Source organism: Hordeum vulgare, chromosome 5H (genome assembly GCF_904849725.1).
Source record: "Hordeum vulgare subsp. vulgare chromosome 5H, MorexV3_pseudomolecules_assembly, whole genome shotgun sequence".
Classification (NCBI taxonomy): Eukaryota; Viridiplantae; Streptophyta; class Magnoliopsida; order Poales; family Poaceae; genus Hordeum; species Hordeum vulgare.
In genome coordinates this window covers 487,102,746-487,123,603 of record NC_058522.1, presented here as the reverse complement: position 1 = coordinate 487,123,603, position 20,858 = coordinate 487,102,746, and the positions used below count along the sequence as shown (strand labels likewise).

The window sequence follows — 20,858 nt, the reverse complement described above, 5'->3', positions numbered from 1 at the left end:
TGCCATGCAACTACCACCATGACATGTGCCACCACGTCTACTTTGCCTTTGCACGATCGTAAGATAGCTAGCATGATGTTTCCATTGATGTCTATGCCATGCTAGATCATTGCCACGGTACACTACCGAAGGCATTCCATATAGAGTCATCGTTACTCTAAGTTTTGAGTTGAAAGTTTGATGATCATCATTAATGGAGCATTGTCCCATGTGAGGAAATAAAAGAGGCCAAAGAATCCCACCAAAAAAAAAGAGGCCAAAGAGCCCACCAAAAAAAATGAGAGAAAAAGAGAGAAGGGACAATGCTACCACTTTTTCCACACTTGTGCATTTTAAGCACCATGATCTTCATGATTGAGAGTCTCTCGTTTTGTCACCACCATATAGCTAGTGGGAAATTTTCATTATATAACTTGGCTTGTATATTCCAATGATAGGCTTCCTCAAAATTGCCTTAGGTCTTCGTGAGCAAGCAAGTTGGATGCACACCCACTAGTTTTCTTTAAGAGTTTTCACATACTCATAGCTCTAGTGCATCATTTGTATGGCAATCCCTACTCATTCACATTGATATCTATTGATGAGCATCTCCATAGCTCATTGATATGCCTAGTTAATGTGACTATCTTCTCCTTTTTGTCTTGCAATCTCCACTACATTCCACACCATCTATAGTGCTATAACCATGGCTCACGCTCATGTATTGCATGAGAGTTGAAAAGGTTTGAGAAAGTAAAGGTGTGAAACAATTACTTGGCCAATACCAGGATTGTGCATGATTTAAATTCGTTGTGCAATGATGATAGAGCATAGCCAGACTATATGCTTTTGTAGGGATAACTTTCTTTTGGCCTTGTTATTTTGAAAGTTCATGATTACCTTGCTAGTTTGCTTGAATTATTATTGTTTCCACGGCAATAGCAAACTATTGTTTTGAATCTAATGGATATGAACATTCACGTCACATAAGAGGAATTACAAAGGACACCTATGTTAGGTAGCATGAAAGCATCAAAAATTCATTCTTATCACTTCCCTACTCGAGGACGAGCAGGAGTTAAGCTTGGGGATGCTTGATACGTCTCAAACGTATCTATAATTTTTGATGGTTTCACGCTGTTATCTTGTCTTCTTTGGTTGTTTTATGTACCTTTTATATCTTTTTTGGGACTAACTTATTAATTCAGTGCCAAGTGCTAGTTCCTATTTTTTCCGTGTTTTTGACTCTTTTCAGATCTGATTTTGGAACGGGGTCCAAACGGAAGAAAAACCCCGAAATGATTTTTTCCCGAACGGAAGAAGACTAGGGGGATTTTGGGCCAAGCCAGGTGGGCTCCAGGGAGCCCACAAGCCCCCACTCCGCCACCAAGGCGAGGCGGCGGTGGGCAGGCTTGTGGCCTCCCTGGCCGCCCCCTGACCTAGGTCTTTGGCCTATAAATTCCCAAATATTCTGCAAAAAAAAAGGAGAGCCTCAAAAATACTTTTCCGCCGCCGCAAGCTTCCGTTTCCGCGATATCTCATCTGGAGACCCTTCCCGGCACCCTGCCGGAGGGGACTTTGGAGTTGGAGGGCTTCTTCATCATCATCATCGCCCCTCCAATGACTCGTGAGTAGTTCACTTCAGACCTACGGGTCCGTAGTTAGTAGCTAGATGGCTTCTTCTCTCTCTTGGATCTTCAATACAAAGTTCTCCATGATCTTCATGGAGATCTATCCGATGTAATCTTCTTTGGCGGTGTGTTTGTCGAGATCTGATGAATTGTGGATTTGTGATCAGATTATCTATGATATATATTTGAGTCTTTGTTGATTTCTTATATGCATGATTTGATATCCTTGTAAGCCTCTCCGGGTCTTGGGTTTTGTTTGGCCAACTAGATCTATGATTCTTGCAATGGGAGAAGTGCTTGGTTTTGGGTTCTACCATGTGGTGACCTTTCCCAGTGACAGTATGGGCAGCAAGGCACGCATCAAGTAGTTGCCATCAAGGGTAAAAAGATGGGGGTTTTATCATTGGTTTGAGATTATCCCTCTACATCATGTCATCTTGCTTAAGGCGTTACTCTGTTCTTATGGACTTAATACACTAGATGCATGCTGGATAGCAGTCGACGTGTGGAGTAATAGTAGTAGATGCAGAAAGTATCGGTCTACTTGTTTTGGACGTGATGCCTATAGAAACAATCATTGCATAGATATCGTCACGACTTTGCGCGGTTCTATCAATTGCTCGACAGTAATTTGTTCACCCACCGTCTACTTGCTTTCATGAGAGAAGCCACTAGTAAACACTACGGCCCCCGTGTCTATTCACATCCATCGTTTACACCTCCGCTTTTACTTTGCTTTGTTACTTTGTTGCTTTCAGTTCTCACTTGGCAAACAATCTATAAGGGATTGACAACCCCTTCATAGCGTTGGGAGCTAGTTTTTGTGTTTGTGCAGGATCTTGAGATACTCCTCCACTGGATTGATACCTTGGTTCTCAAACTGAGGGAAGTACTTACCACCGCTACGCTACATCACCCTTTCCGCTTCGAGGGAACACCAACGCAAGGCTCCAAGGCCACGGGGGAAATCATTTGCATACTTGCCTAGGAAGTCCCTTAAGGCGTAGCCGCAGCTGAAGGATTCCTGGTGCCGTTGCTGAGGAGTATCAAGCAACACTCCTATTTCTGGCGCCGTTGGAAGGTCTTTTGTTGCAGTAGCAGCTAGCCACATATCTCTCCGTGTTATAACTGTTGCATGATGAATATCATCCAAACAAATCACCGACCCACTGCCTACGAGTTTGTCCCACTGCTGCTGTTACTTGTTTTGCTCTGCTGCTGTTACTACTGTTGCTGCTGCTGTTACTTGCTCTGCTGTTACTTGCTACTGTTGCTACTTGCTACTGTTGTTCCTTGCCATTGCTGCTACTCGTTACACTGCTGCTACCTGCTACAATACTGGTTCGCATGACGTTGACGAGAAAGAATATTTCCCGTCTACCGGCAACTTCTGGCGCCATTGATACACTCGTTAGGAATAGTCTGCCGTCAACAGATATTTTCTGACACCGTTGTTATCATATTACTTTGTTGTTGATACTTTGCTTGTAGATACTAATCTTTCAAGTGTGGTTGAATCTGACACATTCAGTTGCTAATACTTGAGAGTATCCTCTCACTTCCTGACTGGCGAATCAACAAATTTGGGTTGAATACTCTACCCTCGAAAACTGCCTCGATCCCACGCGCTGGTGGGTCATTGCAAGACGATTTCTAATTGTTGAGCAATTGAGAATAGCATTTGTCTAGCCATTGTCAGAGATCTGCTAAACACTAAGTCTTTCAGGTGTGGTTGAATTGACAACTCATCTGCTAATACTCAAGAATATTCTTTGGCCTCTCCTTGTGTCGAATCAACAAATTTGGGTTGAATACTCTACCCTCGAAAACTGTTGCAGTCCCCTATACTTGTGGGTTATCAGATACCTAACATGATATTAACATGGCTTGTCGGTCTTATTATCTCCTCGCTACGCTAGATCATCGCACATCCTGGTACACTGCCAGAGGCATTCATATAGAGTCATATTGTTTAGTAGTTTTTCATATCGAGATGTAAGTAAATTGAAGTGTGATGCTATTCATTATTAGGGCACTGTCTTAGTGAGGAAAGGATGATGGAGAAAATGATTCCCCAACAAGTCGGGATCAGACTCCGGATGAAAAATAAAAGGAAAAAAGGGGGAAAGGAAAAAAAAGGAAAGAAATAAAAAAACAGGAAAAGAAGACAAAATAAAAAGAAAAATAATAAAGAAAAAAAGAAAAAAATGAGAGAAAAGAGAGAAGGGATAGTGCTACTACCTCTTTTTCCACACTTGTGCCTCAAAGTGCCACCATGATTTTCATATAGAGAGTCTCATGTGTTTGTCACTTTCATATGCTAGTGGGATTTTTTCATTATAGAAATTGGCTTATATATTCCGATGACGGGCTTCCTCAAATGCATGAGGTCGTCATGAGCAAGCAAGTTGGATGCACACCCACTTAGCTTGAGTCGAGCTTTTATACACTTATAGCTCTAGTGCATATGTTGCATGGCAATCTCTACTCCTTGCATTGATATCTATTGATGGGCATCTCCATAGCCTGTTGATATGCTGAGTTGATGCTAAACTTTGTTCTCCACTTTTATCCCTTTGAAACCAACCATCATATCCTATTCCACCTATATGTTATGTCCATGGTTCACGCTCATGTATTGAGTGAGTAATAAAAAGTTGAAGTCCGTTAAAAAGTATGATCCAGATGTCTCGCTTAACACCGTGGTGCTTGACATTTGTATTTATGTGGTTAAGATGGAGCCATGCCATGCAAATATGAGAAAATGAATTAGGGGTAGACATTCTTTACGGTCGTATATTTTGAACATTGATGATCATGTTACTTATGTTCACGGATATTACTATGTCGATGTTTGTTAATTCACCGTTTCTCAATTATCATATCAGCATAAGATTGCATGTAGGGTAGTATGTCACATCAAAAATTATGTTTTTATCATTTACCTACTCGAGGACGAGCATGAACTAAACTTGGGATGCTAATACATCTTCAACGTATCTATAATTTTTTATTGTTCCATGCTATAATAATATCATTTCCGATGCCGCAAGCTTCTGTTCCACCATGTGCCCATCTGGAGCTCTATTTTGATACCCTGTCGGATGGGGGGCGATCACGGAGGGCCTCTAGATCATCCTTGCTGCTTTCATGGTGATGTGTGAGTAGTCTACTACACACCTATGGGTTAATAGCTAGTATCTACTCCCTTCGTTCCTAAATATAAGTCTTTTAAGCGATTTCACTAAGGGACTACATACAGAGCAAAATGAGTGAATCTACACTTTAAAGTATGTCTATATACATCCGTATGTAGCCCTCTAGTGAAATCTCTAAAAAGACTTATATTATGGAACGGAGGGAGTAGATTTCTCTCTCTCTCTCTCTCTCTATGTTCTTCAATACAAAGTTCATCATATCTTCCCGATGATCTATTCGATGTATTCACTTTGTCGGTGCGTATTTTGGGATCCGATGGATTGTGGGTTTATGTTCAGATTATTCATGATAAATATTTGAGTCTTCTCTGAAGTTATTTATGATTATTATTTCCATGATTATTATAGCTTCGTAAATCTCTGCGATCTATTGATTTGGTTTGGCCAACTAGATTGATCTATCTTCAGTGAGAGGGGTGCATTGTAGTGGGTTCAATCTTGCGGTGCTCAATCCTAGTGATGGAAAGGTACATGACACATATTTGTGTTGTTGTCACTAAGGATAAAATGATGGGGTTAATTCATATTCATTGAGTTCTCTTTATCTACATCATGTCATTGTTCTCTAAGCATTACTCTGTTTTACTTAATGCTTTAGATGCATGCTGGATACCGGTCGATGGATGGAGTAATAGTAGTAGATGCAAGCAGGAGTTGGTCTACTTGTTTATGAACGTGATGTTGTGTAACGTAGCATAAATTCAAAATTTTCCTACGCATATTCAGATCTTCCTATGGAGAGACCAGCAACGAGAGAGGGGTAAGAGCATCTTCATACCTTTGAAGATCGCTAAGCGGAAGCGTTGCTAGAACGCGGTTGACGGAGTCGTACTCGCAGCGATCCCGATCTAGTGTCGAACTACGGCACCTCCGCGTTCAACACACGTGCAGCCCGGTGACGTCTCCCGCACATTGATCCAGCAAGGAGGGGGGAGAGGTTGGGGAAGAACTCCAGCAGCACGACGGCGTGGTGTCGATGGAGAGACGAGGTCTCCCGGCAGGGCTTCGCCAAGCACCAGCAGAGATGAGGAGGAAGAAGGGCAGGGCTACGCCGAGGGAGAGGGAGAAGTCTGTCTCCCAAGGGCCAAAACCCCTCTCTATTTATAGGAGGAGGGGGAGGGGGTTGCGCCACCCCTAGGGTTCCCCCCTAGGTGGTGCGGCAGCCACCAGATGGGAAAGGGGGGCGGCGGCTAGGGTGGGAGGGGGTGGCGCAGGGTTGCCCCCTCTCCCCACCACTTGCGCATTGAGCTGGGTGTGGGAGGTGCACCAGCCCACCTAGGGGCTGGTTCCCTCCCGCACTAGGCCCATCTAGCCTTTTGGGGTCGTTGCCCCCCTTCGGTGGACCCCCGGGGCCACCGGTACGTTACCGGTGACGCCCGAAACACTTCCGGTGTCCAAAACCATCCGTCCTATATATCAATCTTTACCTCCGGACCATTCCAGAGCTCCTTGTGACGTCCAGGATCTCATCCGGGACTCCGAACAACTTTCGGTAACCTCGTATAACAATTCCCTTTAACCCTAGCGTCATCGAACCTTAAGTGTGTAGACCCTACGGGTTCGGGAGACAGGTAGACATGACCGAGACACCTCTCCGGCCAATAACCATCAGCAGGGTCTGGATACCCATGGTGGCTCCCACTTGCTCCACAATGATCTCATCGGATGAACCACGATGTCAATGATTCAATCAATCCCGTATACGATTCCCTTTGTCTGTCGGTATAGAACTTGCCCGAGATTCGATCGTCGGTATACCTATACCTTGTTCAATCTCGTTACCGGTAAGTCTCTTTACTCGTTCCGTAGCACGTCATCGTGTGACTAACTCCTTAGTCACATTGAGCTCATGATGATGTTCTATCGAGTGGGCCCAGAGATACCTCTCCGTCACACGGAGTGACAAATCCCGATCTCGATTCATACCAACCCAACAGACACTTTCAGAGATACCCGTAGTGCACCTTTATAGTCACCCAGTTACGTTGTGACGTTTGATACACCCGAAGCACTCCTACGGTATCCGGGAGTTGCACAATCTCACGGTCGAAGGAAAAGACACCTGACATTAGAAAAGCTTTAGCATACAAACAATACGATCTAGTGCTATGCTTAGGATTGGGTCTTGTCCATCACATCATTCTCCAATGATGTGATCCCGTCATCAATGACATCTAATGCCCATGATCAGGAAACCATGATCATCTATTGACTAACGAGCTAGCTAACTAGAGGCTTGCTAGGGACACATTGTGATCTATTTATTCACACATGTATTACTGTTTCCTGTTAATACAATTATAGCATGAACAATAGACGATTATCATGAACAAGGAAATATGACAATAACCATTTTATTATTGCCTCTAGGGCATATTTCCAACAGTCTCCCACTTGCACTAGAGTCAATAATATATTTACATTGTGATGTATCGAACACCCATAGCAGTATGGTGTTGATCATCTTTTGCTCGTGGAAGAGGTTTAGTCAACGGGTCTGCAATATTCAGATCCGTGTGTACTTTACAAATATCTATTATTCCTCTCTCGACATGGTCCTGGATGGAGTTGTAGCGGCGTTTGATGTGCTTCGTCTTCCGGTGAAACCTGGGCTCCTTGGCTATGGCAATGGCCCCAGTGTTATCACAGAAGAGTGTCATTGGACCCGACGCGCTTGGAACCACTCCAAGGTCGGTGATGAGCTCCTTCATCCAAATTCCTTCATGAGCCGCTTCTGAAGCAGCTATGTAGATGCTGCCACGACTTCTTGCTTGCTGCTGCACCAGCTCACTGCCCCACCATTCAAAACATATACATATCCGGTTTGTGACTTAGAGTCATCCGGATCTGTGTCGAAGCTAGCGTCGGCGTAACCCTTTACGACGAGCTCTTCGTCACCTCCATAAACGAGAAACATTTCCTTAGTCCTTTTCAGGTACTTAATGATATTCTTGACCGTTGTCCAGTGTTCGATACAGGGATCACTTTGGTACCTCCCTACCAAACTTATGGCAAGGTTAATATCAGGTTTGGTACACAGCATGGCATACATAAGAGAGCCTACGGCTGAAGCATAGGGGACAGAACTCATCTTCTCTCTATCTGCTGCCGTGGTCGGTGACTGAGTCTTACTGAATCTCATACCTTGCAAAACTGGCAAGAACCCTTTCTTTGAGTTTTCCATATTGAACTTCTTCAATATCTTGTCAAGGTATGTACTTTGCGAAAGACCTATGAGGCGTCTTGATCTATCTCTATAGATCTTGATGCCTAATATGTATGTAGCTTCTCCAAGGTGCTTCATTGAAAAACCCTTGTTCAAATAGGCCTTTATGCTCTCCAACATCTCTATATTATTCCCCATCAATAATATGTCATCCACATACAGTATGAGGAAAGCTACAGAGCTCCCACTCACTTTCTTGTATAGACAGGCTTCTTCGTAAACCTGTATGAACTCAAACGCTTTAATCACCTCATTAAAGCGAATGTTCCAACTCCGAGATGCTAGCACCAGCCCATAGATGGAGCGCTGGAGCTTGCACACTTTGTTAGCACCCTCAGGGTCGACAAAACCTTCTGGTTGCATCATATACAACTCTTCCTTAAGGTTCCGGTTAAGGAACGTTGTTTTGACGTCCATTTGGCAAATTTCATAATCATAAAAGGCGGCAATCGCTAACATGATTCGGACTGATTTCAGCTTCGCTACGGGAGAGAAAGTCTCTTCGTAGTCAACTAATTGAATTTGTCGAAAACCCTTTGCGACAAGTCGAGCTTTATAGACGGTTACATTACCGTTTGCATCAGTCTTCTTCTTGAAGATCCATTTATTTTCTATGGCTCGCGGGTCATCGGGCAAGTCCACCAAAGTCCATACTTTGTTCTCATACATGGATCCTATCTCGGATTTCATAGCTTCAAGCCATTTGTTGGAATCCGGGCCCGCCATCGCTTTTTCATAGTTCGAAGGTTCACCATTGTCTAACAACATGATTTCTGTCACAGGGTTGCCGTACCACTCTGGTGCGGAGCGTGCCCTTGTGGACCTTCGCGGTTCAGTAGTAACTTGATCCGAAGCTTCATGATCATTATCATTAACTTCCTCTTCAGTTGGTGTAGGCGCCACAGGAACAACTTCCCGCGCTGCGCTACTATCATGTTCGAGAGGGGGTGTAATTACCTCATCAAGTTCTACCTTCGTCCCACTTACTTCTTTCGAGAGAAACTCTTTCTCTAGAAAGGATCCGTTCTAGGCAACAAAGATTTTACCTTTGGATCTAAGATAGAAGGTATACCCAATAGTTTCCTTAGGGTATCCTATGAATGCGCATTTCTCCGCTTTGGGTTCGAGCTTTTCTGGTTGAAGTTTCTTCACATAAGCATCGCAGCCCCAAACTTTAAGAAACGACAACTTAGGTTTCTTGCCAAACCATAGTTCATACGGTGTCGTCTCAACGGATTTAGACGGTGCCCTATTTAAAGTGAATGCTGCAGTTTCTAATGCGTATCCCCAAAATGATAGCGGTAAGTCGGTAAGAGACATTATAGATCGTACCATATCTAATAAAGTGTGATTACGACGTTCAGACACTCCGTTGCGTTGCGGTGTGCCACGAGGCGTCAGTTGTGAAATGATTCCACACTTCCTTAGGTGTGTGCCAAACTCGTGACTCAAATATTCTCCTCCACGATCAGATCGTAGACATTTAATTTTTCTGTCACGTTGATTCTCGACCTCACTCTGAAATTCCTTGAACTTTTCAAATGTCTCAGATTTGTGCTTCATCAAGTAGATATACCCATACCTACTCAAATCATCGGTGAGAGTGAGAACATAACGATAGCCACCGCGAGCTTCAACGTTCATTGGACCACACACATCAGTATGTATTATTTCCAATAAGTCGGTTGCTCTCTCCATTATTCCTGAGAATGGAGTCTTAGTCATCTTGCCCATGAGGCACGGTTCGCATGTGTCAAATGATTCAAAGTCAAGAGACTCTGATAGTCCATCAGTATGGAGCTTCTTCATGCGCTTAACAGCGATATGACCAAGGTGGCAGTGCCACAAGTATGTGGGACTATCATTATCAATTTTACATCTTTTGGTACTCACACTATGAATATGTGTAACATCACGATCGAGATTCATCAAGAATAAACCATTCACCAGCGGAGCATGACCATAAAACATATCACTCATATAAATAGAACAACCATTATTCTCTGACTTAAATGAGTAGCCGTCTCGCATTAAGAAAGACCCTGATACAATGTTCATGCTTAAAGCTGGTACTAAATAACAATTATTAAGGTTTAAGACTAATCCCGACGGTAGATGTAGAGGTAGCGTGCCGACGGCGATCACATCGACCTTTGAACCATTCCCGACGCGCATCGTCACCTCGTCCTTGGCCAGTCTCCGCTTATTCCGCAGTTCCTACTTTGAGTTGCAAATGTGAGCAACAACACGAGTATCAAATACCCAGGAGCTACTACGAGCGCTGGTAAGGTACACATCAATAACATGTATATCACATATACCTTTAACGTTGTCGGCCTTCTTGTCCGCTAAGTATTTGGGGCAGTTCCGCTTCCAGTGACCCTTTCCCTTGCAATAGAAGCACTCAGTCTCAGGCTTGGGTCCATTCTTTTTCTTCTTCCCGGCATCTGGCTTACCGGGCGCGGCAACAGCTTTGCCGTCTTTCTTGAAGTTCTTCTTACCCTTGCCCTTCTTGAAACTAGTGGTCTTGTTGACCATCAACACTTGATGCTCTTTCTTGATTTCTACTTCTGCAGACTTGAGCATCGAGTACAACTCGGGAATGGTCTTCTCCATCCCTTGCATGTTGTAGTTAAGCACAAAACCTTTGTAGCTTGGTGGGAGAGACTGGAGGATTCTGTCAATTATAGCATCATCCGGAAGTTCGACTCCAAGTGAAGTCAGACGACCGTGTAACCCAGACATTTTGAGTATGTGCTCACTGACAGAACTGTTCTCCTCCATCTTACAGCTAAAGAACTTGTCGGAGACTTCATATCTCTCAACACGGGCATGAGCTTGAAAAACTAGCTTCAGCTCTTGGAACATCTCATATGCTCCGTGTTGCTCAAAACGCCTTTGGAGCCCCGTTTCTAAACTGTATAACATGCCACACCTAACCAGAGAGTAGTCATCACTCCGCGTTTGCCAGACGTTCAGAATGTCCTGGGCTGCTGCGGGAGTGGGAGGGTCACCTAGCGGCGCATCAAGGACATAAGCCTTTTTAGCTGCTTCAAGGATGAGCTTCAAGTTGCGAACCCAGTCCGCATAGTTGCTACCATCATCTTTCAGCTTGTTTTTCTCTAGGAATGCGTTGAAATTGAGGTTGACATTGGCCATCTACAATATTTATAAAGACAAACCTTTTAGACTAAGTTCATGACAATTTAAGTTCATCTAATCATATTAAGTATGAACTCCCACTTAAATCGACATCCCTCTAGTCATCTAAGTGATACATGATCCATGTTGACTAACCCGTGTCCGATCATCACGTGAGACGGACTAGTCACCATGGTGAGCAACTTCATGTTGATCGTATTCAACCATACGACTCATGTTCGACCTTTCAGTCTCTTGTATTCGAGGTCATGTCTGTACATGCTAAGCTCGTCGAGTCAACCTAGGTGTTTCGCGTGTGTAATTCTGGCTTACACCCGTTGTATGCGAACGTTAGAATCTATCACACCCGATCATCACGTGGTGCTTCGAGACAACGAACCTTCGCAACGGTGCACACTTAGGGGAATATGTTCTCGAAATTTTAAGAGGGATCATCTTATTATGCTACCTTCGTTCTAAGCAATAAGATGAAAAACATGATAAACATCACAATGCAATCATATAGTGACATGATATGGCCATTATCATCTTTGCCCTTTCGATCTCCATCTTCAGGCATCGCATGATCATCATCATCACCGGCGTGACACCATGATCTCCATCATCATGATCTCCACCATCGTGTCTCCGTGAAGTCGTCACGCCAACTACTACTATCACTACTACTATAGCTAACCATTAGCAATGAAGTAAAAGTAGTAAGCACATGGCGTTGCATCTCATACAATAACTTAAGACAACTCCTATGGCTCCTGCCGGTTGTCATACTCATCGACATGCAAGTCGTGAAACCTATTACAATAACATGATCATCTCATACATCATACATGCAACATCACAACTTTGGCCATATCACATCACATGTCAAACCCTGCAAAAACAAGTTAGACGTCATCTAATTGTTGTTGCAAGTTTTACGTGGCTGATTTGGGTTTCTAGCAAGAACGCCTTCTTACCTACATGACAGCCACAACGATGATATGCCAAAGCTATTTACCCTTCATAAGGACCCTTTTCATCAAATCCAATCCGACTAGAGTAGGAGAGATAGACACCCGCTAGCCACCTTTGTGCACGGTCTCCATGTCTGTCGGTGGAACCAGTCTCACGTAAGCATACGTGTAAAGTCGGTCCGGGCCGCTTCATCCCACAATACCACCGGAAAAGAATAAGACTAGTAGCGGCAAGCAAATTGACAAATCATCGCCCACAACTTTTGTGTTCTACTCGTGCATAGAATCTACGCATAGAAAACCTGGCTCGGATGCCACTGTTGGGTAGCGTAGCATAAATTTAAAATTTTCCTACGCATATTCAGATCTTCCTATGGAGAGACCAGCAACGAGAGAGGGGTAAGAGCATCTTCATACCTTTGAAGATCGCTAAGCGGAAGCGTTGCTAGAACGCGGTTGACGGAGTCGTACTCGCAGCGATTCCGATCTAGTGCCGAACTACGGCACCTCCGCGTTCAACACACGTGCAGCCCGGTGACGTCTCCCGCACCTTGATCCAGCAAGGAGGAGGGAGAGGTTGGGGAAGAACTCCAGCAGCACGACGGCGTGGTGTCGATGAAGAGACGAGGTCTCCCGGCAGGGCTTTGCCAAGCACCGGTAGAGAGGAGGAGGAAGAAGGGCAGGGTTGCGCCGAGGGAGAGGGAGAAGTCTGTCTCCCAAGGGCCAAAACCCCTCTCTATTTATAGGAGGAGGGGGAGGGGGTTGCGCCACCCTTAGGGTTCCCCCCTAGGTGGTGCGGCAGCCACCAGATGGGAAAGGGGGCGGCGGCTAGGGTGGGAGGGGGTGGCGCACCACCTGGTGGGCCTAAGGCCCACCTACGCCTAGGGTTGCGCCCTCTCCCCACCACTTGGGTATTGGGCTGGGTGTGGGAGGCGCACCAGCCCACCTAGGGGCTGGTTCCCTCCCGCACTAGGCCCATCTAGCCTTTTGGGGTCGTTGCCCCCCTTCGGTGGACCCCCGGGGCCACCTCCGGTGGTCCCGGTGGTCCCGGTACGTTACCGGTGACGCCCGAAACACTTCCGGTGTCCAAAACCATCCGTCCTATATATCAATCTTTACCTCCGGACCATTCCAGAGCTCCTCGTGACGTCCGGGATCTCATCCGGGACTCCGAACAACTTTCGGTAACCTCGTATAACAATTCCATATAACCGCGTTATCGAACCTTAAGTGTGTAGACCCTACGGGTTCGGGAGACAGGAAGACATGACCGAGACACCTCTCTGGCCAATAACCATCAGCGGGGTCTGGATACCCATGGTGGATCCCACTTGTTCCACGATGATCTCATCGGATGAACCACGATGTCAAGGATTCAATCAATCCCGTATACGATTCCCTTTGTCTGTCGGTATAGAACTTGCCCGAGATTCGATCGTCGGTATACCTATACCTTGTTCAATCTCGTTACCGGTAAGTCTCTTTACTCGTTCCGTAGCACGTCATCGTGTGACTAACTCCTTAGTCACATTGAGCTCATGATGATGTTCTACCGAGTGGGCCTAGAGATACCTCTCCGTCACACGGAGTGACAAATCCCGATCTCGATTCGTACCAACCCAACACACACTTTCAGAGATACCCGTAGTGCACCTTTATAGTCACCCAGTTACGTTGTGACGTTTGATACACCCAAAGCACTCCTACGGTATCCGGGAGTTGCACAATCTCACGGTCGAAGGAAAAGACACCTGACATTAGAAAAGCTTTAGCATACAAACAATACGATCTAGTGCTATGCTTAGGATTGGGTCTTGTCCATCACATCATTCTCCAATGATGTGATCCCGTCATCAATGACATCTAATGCCCATGATCAGGAAACCATGATCATCTATTGACTAACGAGCTAGCTAACTAGAGGCTTGCTAGGGACACATTGTGATCTATTTATTCACACATGTATTACTGTTTCCTGTTAATACAATTATAGCATGAACAATAGACGATTATCATGAACAAGGAAATATGACAATAACCATTTTATTATTGCCTCTAGGGCATATTTCCAACACGTGATGCATATATACACATAATCATTGTCGTGAATAAATATTGCATAACTATGCGTTTTTCTATCAATTGCCCAATAGTAAAAAATTTACCCACCGTATGTCTTCTTCAAGAGAGATGTCACTAGAGAACATTTTCCCCCCGGGTCTATTCACTTATATATTTACAAACGCTATTATTTCCTTGTTGTTCTTATTTACCTTTTATTTATTTTTCACTTTATATTTATCCACCTATCATCTACACTACTCATTTGCTTGCAAGTAACGAATTCAGGGGGACTGACAACCCTCTTGCCCGTGTTGGGTGCACGTGTTTGCTCTTTTGTGTGTATGCGCTGAAGGCGGGGGTTGTGTGATACTCCTATTAGTTCAATAATCTTGGTTCTCACCGAGGAAAAAATACTTTTCTATATTTTGTTGCATCATCCACTGCTCTTTGTAGAAAAAACGCAGATCACAAGTATCAATGGCGTCCAGCCGTGTGAGGCGTGGGGGCGCGTCAAATCTTTTTGCGAGGGCCACGAGGGTGACCTTTTTTCTGATATGCGGGATGAAGGATGGTGGCGTCATCTCTTTTTTGTGCAGGCTGGATTTTTTTTTCACCTGAGGGAAGATGGGATCAATGAAAAGTTTACATGGGTGTACCAACGTACAATCCCCAACTGTCCTTTAATAATAGAGAAAATACTTATCATCGAGGAAAATACTTATCTATATTTTGTTGCATCATCCGCTGCTCTTTGTGAGAAAAAACCAACGTAGATCACAAGTATCAGCGACGTCCAACCGTGTGAGGCGTGGGGCGCATCAAACTCTTTTTGCGAGGGCCACAAGGGTGACCTTTTTTCTTATATGCGGGATGGAGAATGGCGGCGTCATCTCTTTTTTATGCGGATTTTTTTTTCACGTGAGGGGAGATGGGATCAATGAAAAGTTTACATGGGTGTACCAACGTACAATCCCCAACTGTCCTTAAATAATAGAGATTGTGCACACGCATTTACTAGTTATTGAAAGTAAATAAGGAGACATGCAATACATCTCAATTCAGTGCGAGCAAAAAAAAGGCAAGTCATGTGTGTGGTGATAAGTTATATTGTTGTACTAATATATCCTTGCACCCATGCTATTTCGCCAAAAAAAAAAATCCATTCACCCATGCCACATCAGCAGTCACACATATCAGTAATAACTTTAAAAAATTGCATAAATTTTTATGTGGTTATGGATAGTATATGCATTGGCCACTAAGAACAAATCTGTGTAGTTGATGCTTCATATTTTGTTTTTTAAAGCATTTTCTTAACTTCAATCCAAAAAAACTCATTTTATACAACATTTTGTCACATGATTAATATGTTTTACTGTTTTAATACATAAACCGAGACTACTACTGGATTTGCTTTTGCATTGTTTTTAGAGTTTTTGTAGCAATTTTTTATGCATTTTTTTGAACAAAGTTCTGTAGCAATGTATGGGATATCATCTAGTTAAACCAGTGGCATTGGTGAGTAATTATGATGGAGGGTGTGGAATTTATTCACTCCAACTAGTACACCATCAGTTTATTATTATTTTTAGGTGGCACATATAAACTGGATGACGGTAATTTGCTGCGGCTGCATGCAGGTTTTACATCATGTTTCGAGTGTGTGAATGACAGAAGCAATGGACATGACACACCGCTTGATGCTAGTGAATTGCATTCGAGGCGATGTAGTTTAGACTGAATCCGATCGTATGAAAGTGGTTGCGACTTGTTTTGGAGACGAGAGATTGTTTATGATGGGAACAACTACGCAAATTGTTTTGTGATAGCAGTGATGGTCGGTCGTCTTTGAGCATTGTCCAATGAAGGCGAATGGAGCCACACAAATGATAGCCAGGTCTCCTTTTTTGCAAGGAAGCTATGTCTCGTTTTGTCTCTAGTGATTCTTCTAATTGGATCAATGAATAATTAAACTACCTAAACTTTGCTAAATACAGTGGTGGACTATGTAACTATTATATTTCATATTAATACAGTTAGCCATGATGACATTTCATAAAGATAAGAACGGCCGAAGCACATGCAATTATTGTTGACCTAAACACTGAGAATTCCGTACATCTTGTATGCCCACCACATACATAACAAATCTCCAAAATAAAATAGAAGTTGAACATGTAACATTCACATGAGCCCTAAAACAACATAATATGTGGCTAACACAGGCAGCGAAGCCAATGTGCCAACTATCACCCTGCATAAAAAGGAAAAAGTGGTTATAGTTGTTATCCTGCTTTTTCAGAAAAGAACAATGTGATCAATATGCATAAGAAATTAATGGAATGCTCTAATCATGGTGACACGCGAGATCGTAGTTTGCTTACACGGTACTGAGTACACCAGCGTGCAATTCATACTCTTGCGCAAAGATAAATGCTCCGAGAGACTGGGGCAATGCAGCCTACCAACATGAATGAAGTGAGTTTACTACCATTGACATTTGCATTAGTTGTAAGCCTGCAACCTGTAATACTTATGTGTTATTACCTGTAAGATGGCAACGCGTAAAAGGTCACCACGTAGTCCCAAAAGTAGCGCTCCGACCGCAGTGGCTGCCGGAGCAGCGACGAACCTCATCGCCATGCCCAATGTCGTCAATCTAGGCCCGCACACGACGAGCTTGTCTTGTAGACCTATGAACAGGCCTACAATACAACCACTTGATCAATGCCATTCATGATCGATCATGTAATTTCTCTTTGATCTCATATTGTTTTAATTATATTCATTACTATTTACTTTCTCATTTCTGAAATATAAGGTCCACTATTGTGCGTGGTTAATCTTTGAAACTTTGGCCACTACTAGTATATGTGATACTATCTTTGCATTTGTCCAGCAAAATACTTGTACTATTATTTTTAGTTATATTATAAATAAAATGTTATTAAAGTTGACATGATTTCATATGCCCCCATCACCTTCGTCAGTTGCATCATCCTTTTGAAGGTTAAAGTAGAATACATCATGGATTCTCGAGAGGATTTGTGGCATGCAGGTGCAGGGGGGTCGAGTCCCTCGCGCGTGCTTTTTTCTTTTGGCTTACGGTTTTCAATCTTCATATCTTTTGAACAAAAAATCTATATTAAATTATGTTTGATATTCGTGTTTCCCGTGACAAGAGCTTTTGAATAAGATCCATTTTAAGCAGTTTAAGAAAATGTTAAGTTTTAACCCTTGAAACTTCGTACAAACGACCCACAAATTTGCAACTAATGTACAAAAAATGTCTAAGTTTCAACTCTGAAACTTGATACGAGCGACCGAGAAAGTCACAAGTTTCAGATGCAAAATAGTAAGTTTCAAAGATTCAAACTTAAATTAATTGATTCGTCGTGTCGGATCCAACTACTTTGTGGATCGCGAGGCAATTGGATGGTCGGGAAGGGCTAGGCAGGTGCGTGCCCCTGCGTATTTCCACAGGGATTCTGCGGTGCTAACATTTTCCGGAGCAAGTTCAGTTGAGGCGTGTATTTTGTAAGAAATAATTTTTTAATTGTGAATTTTATTAATTACCTTTTAAAAAGACTAGAATTTTAAGTACTAGTAACAGTTACTCCCTACTCCCTCCGTTGTTTTCTGAACCAGCAATGCTACACATACATAAGTTTATATAGGTTTTACAAAGAGGTGGATTTTGATTGGAGATTAAGTGAAATGAGGGCCCCATCTTCTTTGAAAATCAGGGGAGGAGTGGTTAGTTAGAAAGAAAGAATCCTAATCAGCGTGTAACCTTATGTAACTCTTTGTATGTCTAGCATTTTTGTTCGTGAACCTACCCGTGTTAAACATTCCGATTCCAAGACCGGTCCTTGACATGATCGAAATCGAGCCATCTACTATGTCCGGCATCTCCAGGTGCCACCTACATACCATTGCAAACACGTAGATGGATATTAATCAGAAAATGCTACTGTACGCAGTACTTCTCGTCAGAGAAAAAGTCGCTACTTAATAAATCTGCTGTGTCGAACCTGTTTGCCACGGAAGACCACACAACCCCAAGGAGGCTCGCGTACACGTTCGGGTTCCCGGCGACCTTGAGCCCAACCGTCCGCAGCAGCGGCGCCCAGAACGCCCACCCCGTCGCCGCCGTCTCCGGCCGCCGCTGGCCGTTCGCTCCCCAGCTCCGCCGGGCCGCCTTCTTCGCGCGCGCCGTCGGGTGCCGGCGCCGACGTCACCTCCAGCCAGGCCTGCCTCACCTCGAACGCCACCACCAGCAGAGGGAGCCACACGACGGCCTGCAGCACCGACAGCTGCACGACGATGTCGCGCGCCCACTTGCCGTACATGGCGTCCAGCAGCGGCACGCCCACGAAGAGCCCGTTGTTCAGCGTGCCCAGCGAGTAGCCGGTGATGCACCACGACCAGGAGGGGCCCGGCCGCGCGGGTGGCGCCTTGGGGACACGGCTCCAATGCCGCCAGCGGCAGGACGCGACCCACCCGGCGATCGCGAGCACGACGACCAGCTTGGCCACGGCGTCGGCGGCCAGGACGCGGTAGCTGGCGGCGAACGTGCCGGCGTGGGCGTTGAAGTCGAAGGAGAAGAAGGGGAGCGCGAAGTAGATGACGAGGCGGTTCACGGCGTCGCACTGGTCGCGGGTGAAGGACTTCCACCACCGCACCGAGGCGTAGCCGAGGCCCAGGGCGAAGTAGAGCGGCGCCATGGCGGACACCACCTTGTACACGTCCCCCCATCCTATCATCTCGGCCACCCACCTCTAGCTACTTAGCTCACTCGTGCTTTGGTCTACGTAGGGAGGAGATAATCAAGTCGAGTTGGACAAATGCGATCGACGAGCTGCCTGCCGTTCTCCTCTCGACCGATCGCTTCATTTAACTAGCAAGGAATTCAACAATCGACATCGACAACGCACCTTTCATACCAACATCAATAGTGATAGCATATCTTGTATACCAAGTTTGTAGACTTGTGCGTTTGATGTAATGGTCTTATTTTAAAGCCAGGCGACAGTCTTGGGAACTAAGGCCTCCTTTCATTCATGGGGTGGGAAAAGCATATGAATAGGAAATAAGATGTTATGTATCTCAAATCCTGTGAATAGGAATAGGTTTGGTTGACATCATAGTTTTTTTTCACTGAGTCTAGGCTAATGTTAATTTTCCTATGAAATGTGGAGATAGGAAGAATTATTCCATAGGAATAGGATTCTATTCCTACAAATCAAAGGGCTTTAAGGTTGTGTTTGGTTGAGCTACAGATTCTAAAAAAGTTGATGTGAAAAAGCTGTCGTGGAAAAGCTGAAAGCTGAAAAGTTGGGTGCCCCAGCTTTGAAATTTACACTAGAAAGAAGCTACAGATTCTCAAAAGCTGGTTTGAACATTTATCCTTTTGATTAGCTTTTAGCTTTTCAAAGCAGAAGTTGGTAAAAAAATTGAACCAAACACAACCTAAAGGTTTTTTCCCTATAGAAATCATATCCTATGAAATTCCTATAGAATTAGTCCAAACCAAAGGAGGCCTAAAGAAAATTTGTAAACTTTGTCATTTAGCCATATCTGATGAAAGCGTTCCTACTCCTTCATAGAGGAGTCATGTGTATAAATTGATTGTCGGCGGGGAGGGAGGGATGGAAGGAGGGAGGGAGGGAGGGAGAGAGAGGGAGAGAGGGAGAGAGAGGGATAGGGAGAGGGAGGGAGAGAGAAAGGGAGAGAGATAAAGAGAGAGGGAGAGGGAGAGAGAGAGAGTTTGTTGAGACTACAATATGAGTTTATCTCTAAATCCAACGCCCTCCCCTAATCTCAACTATTCTACATTAAGATTCCTCTTAAACTTCTCAAATGGCTTGATTGTCAAAAGTTAAGAAACCATCTGCTACATGATCTCTAGAGGGAATGAACTATATGTTCAACTTTTTCTCTGCAACCCTTTTTGAACAAAGTAAATATCAATTTCAATATGTTTGGTTCTATCATGGAAGACTGGATTAGCATAGAGATAGATGGCTCCCAAATTATCACACCATAGACATGAAACACAATGTTGCTTGATTCCCAACTCATTAACCAGTGATTCCAACCAAATGATTTCAGCGGTAACATTTGCTAGTGACTTGTATTCAGCTTCAGTACTTGACATTAACACTCTAACCTATTTTTGGTCACTCCAGAAAATTAGATTAAAGCCAAAGAATACTGCAAATCCATCAGTTGACTTTCTGTCATCACTACATCCCGCTTAATCAGCATCAGAGAAAGCACTAACAAGGGTTGAGTTTGATGTTTGAACTAAAGGCCTAAGCTCACAATGTGTTTTATATATTGTATAATTATTTTAACATATGTCGAGTGGGTGCGTGTAGATACTGACAAACCTTGTTAGCAAGAAATGATAGATCTGGTCTTGTCAGTGTTAAATATTGTAAGGCGCCCACAATACTTCTGTATTTTGTTCTCTCTTCTTCCTTAAGTGGCCCTCCTTCTAAGGCAGAAAGATTTTTTTGAAGAAGACAATTGTGTGGTGAAGGCTTATAATCCTTCCTCCATGTATGAGTTAGAAGTTCAGTAGCATATTTCTCTTGTTTCGGTACTATGCCATCTTGAA

The 20,858-nt window shown here is 44.0% G+C and overlaps 1 pseudogene; it reads right to left on the bottom strand.

Annotated features, from left to right (window-relative positions):
* Positions 1–16,308: 16,308 nt before the first annotated feature.
* Positions 16,309–19,087, bottom strand: LOC123398812 (annotated as a pseudogene).
* Positions 19,088–20,858: the final 1,771 nt, after the last annotated feature.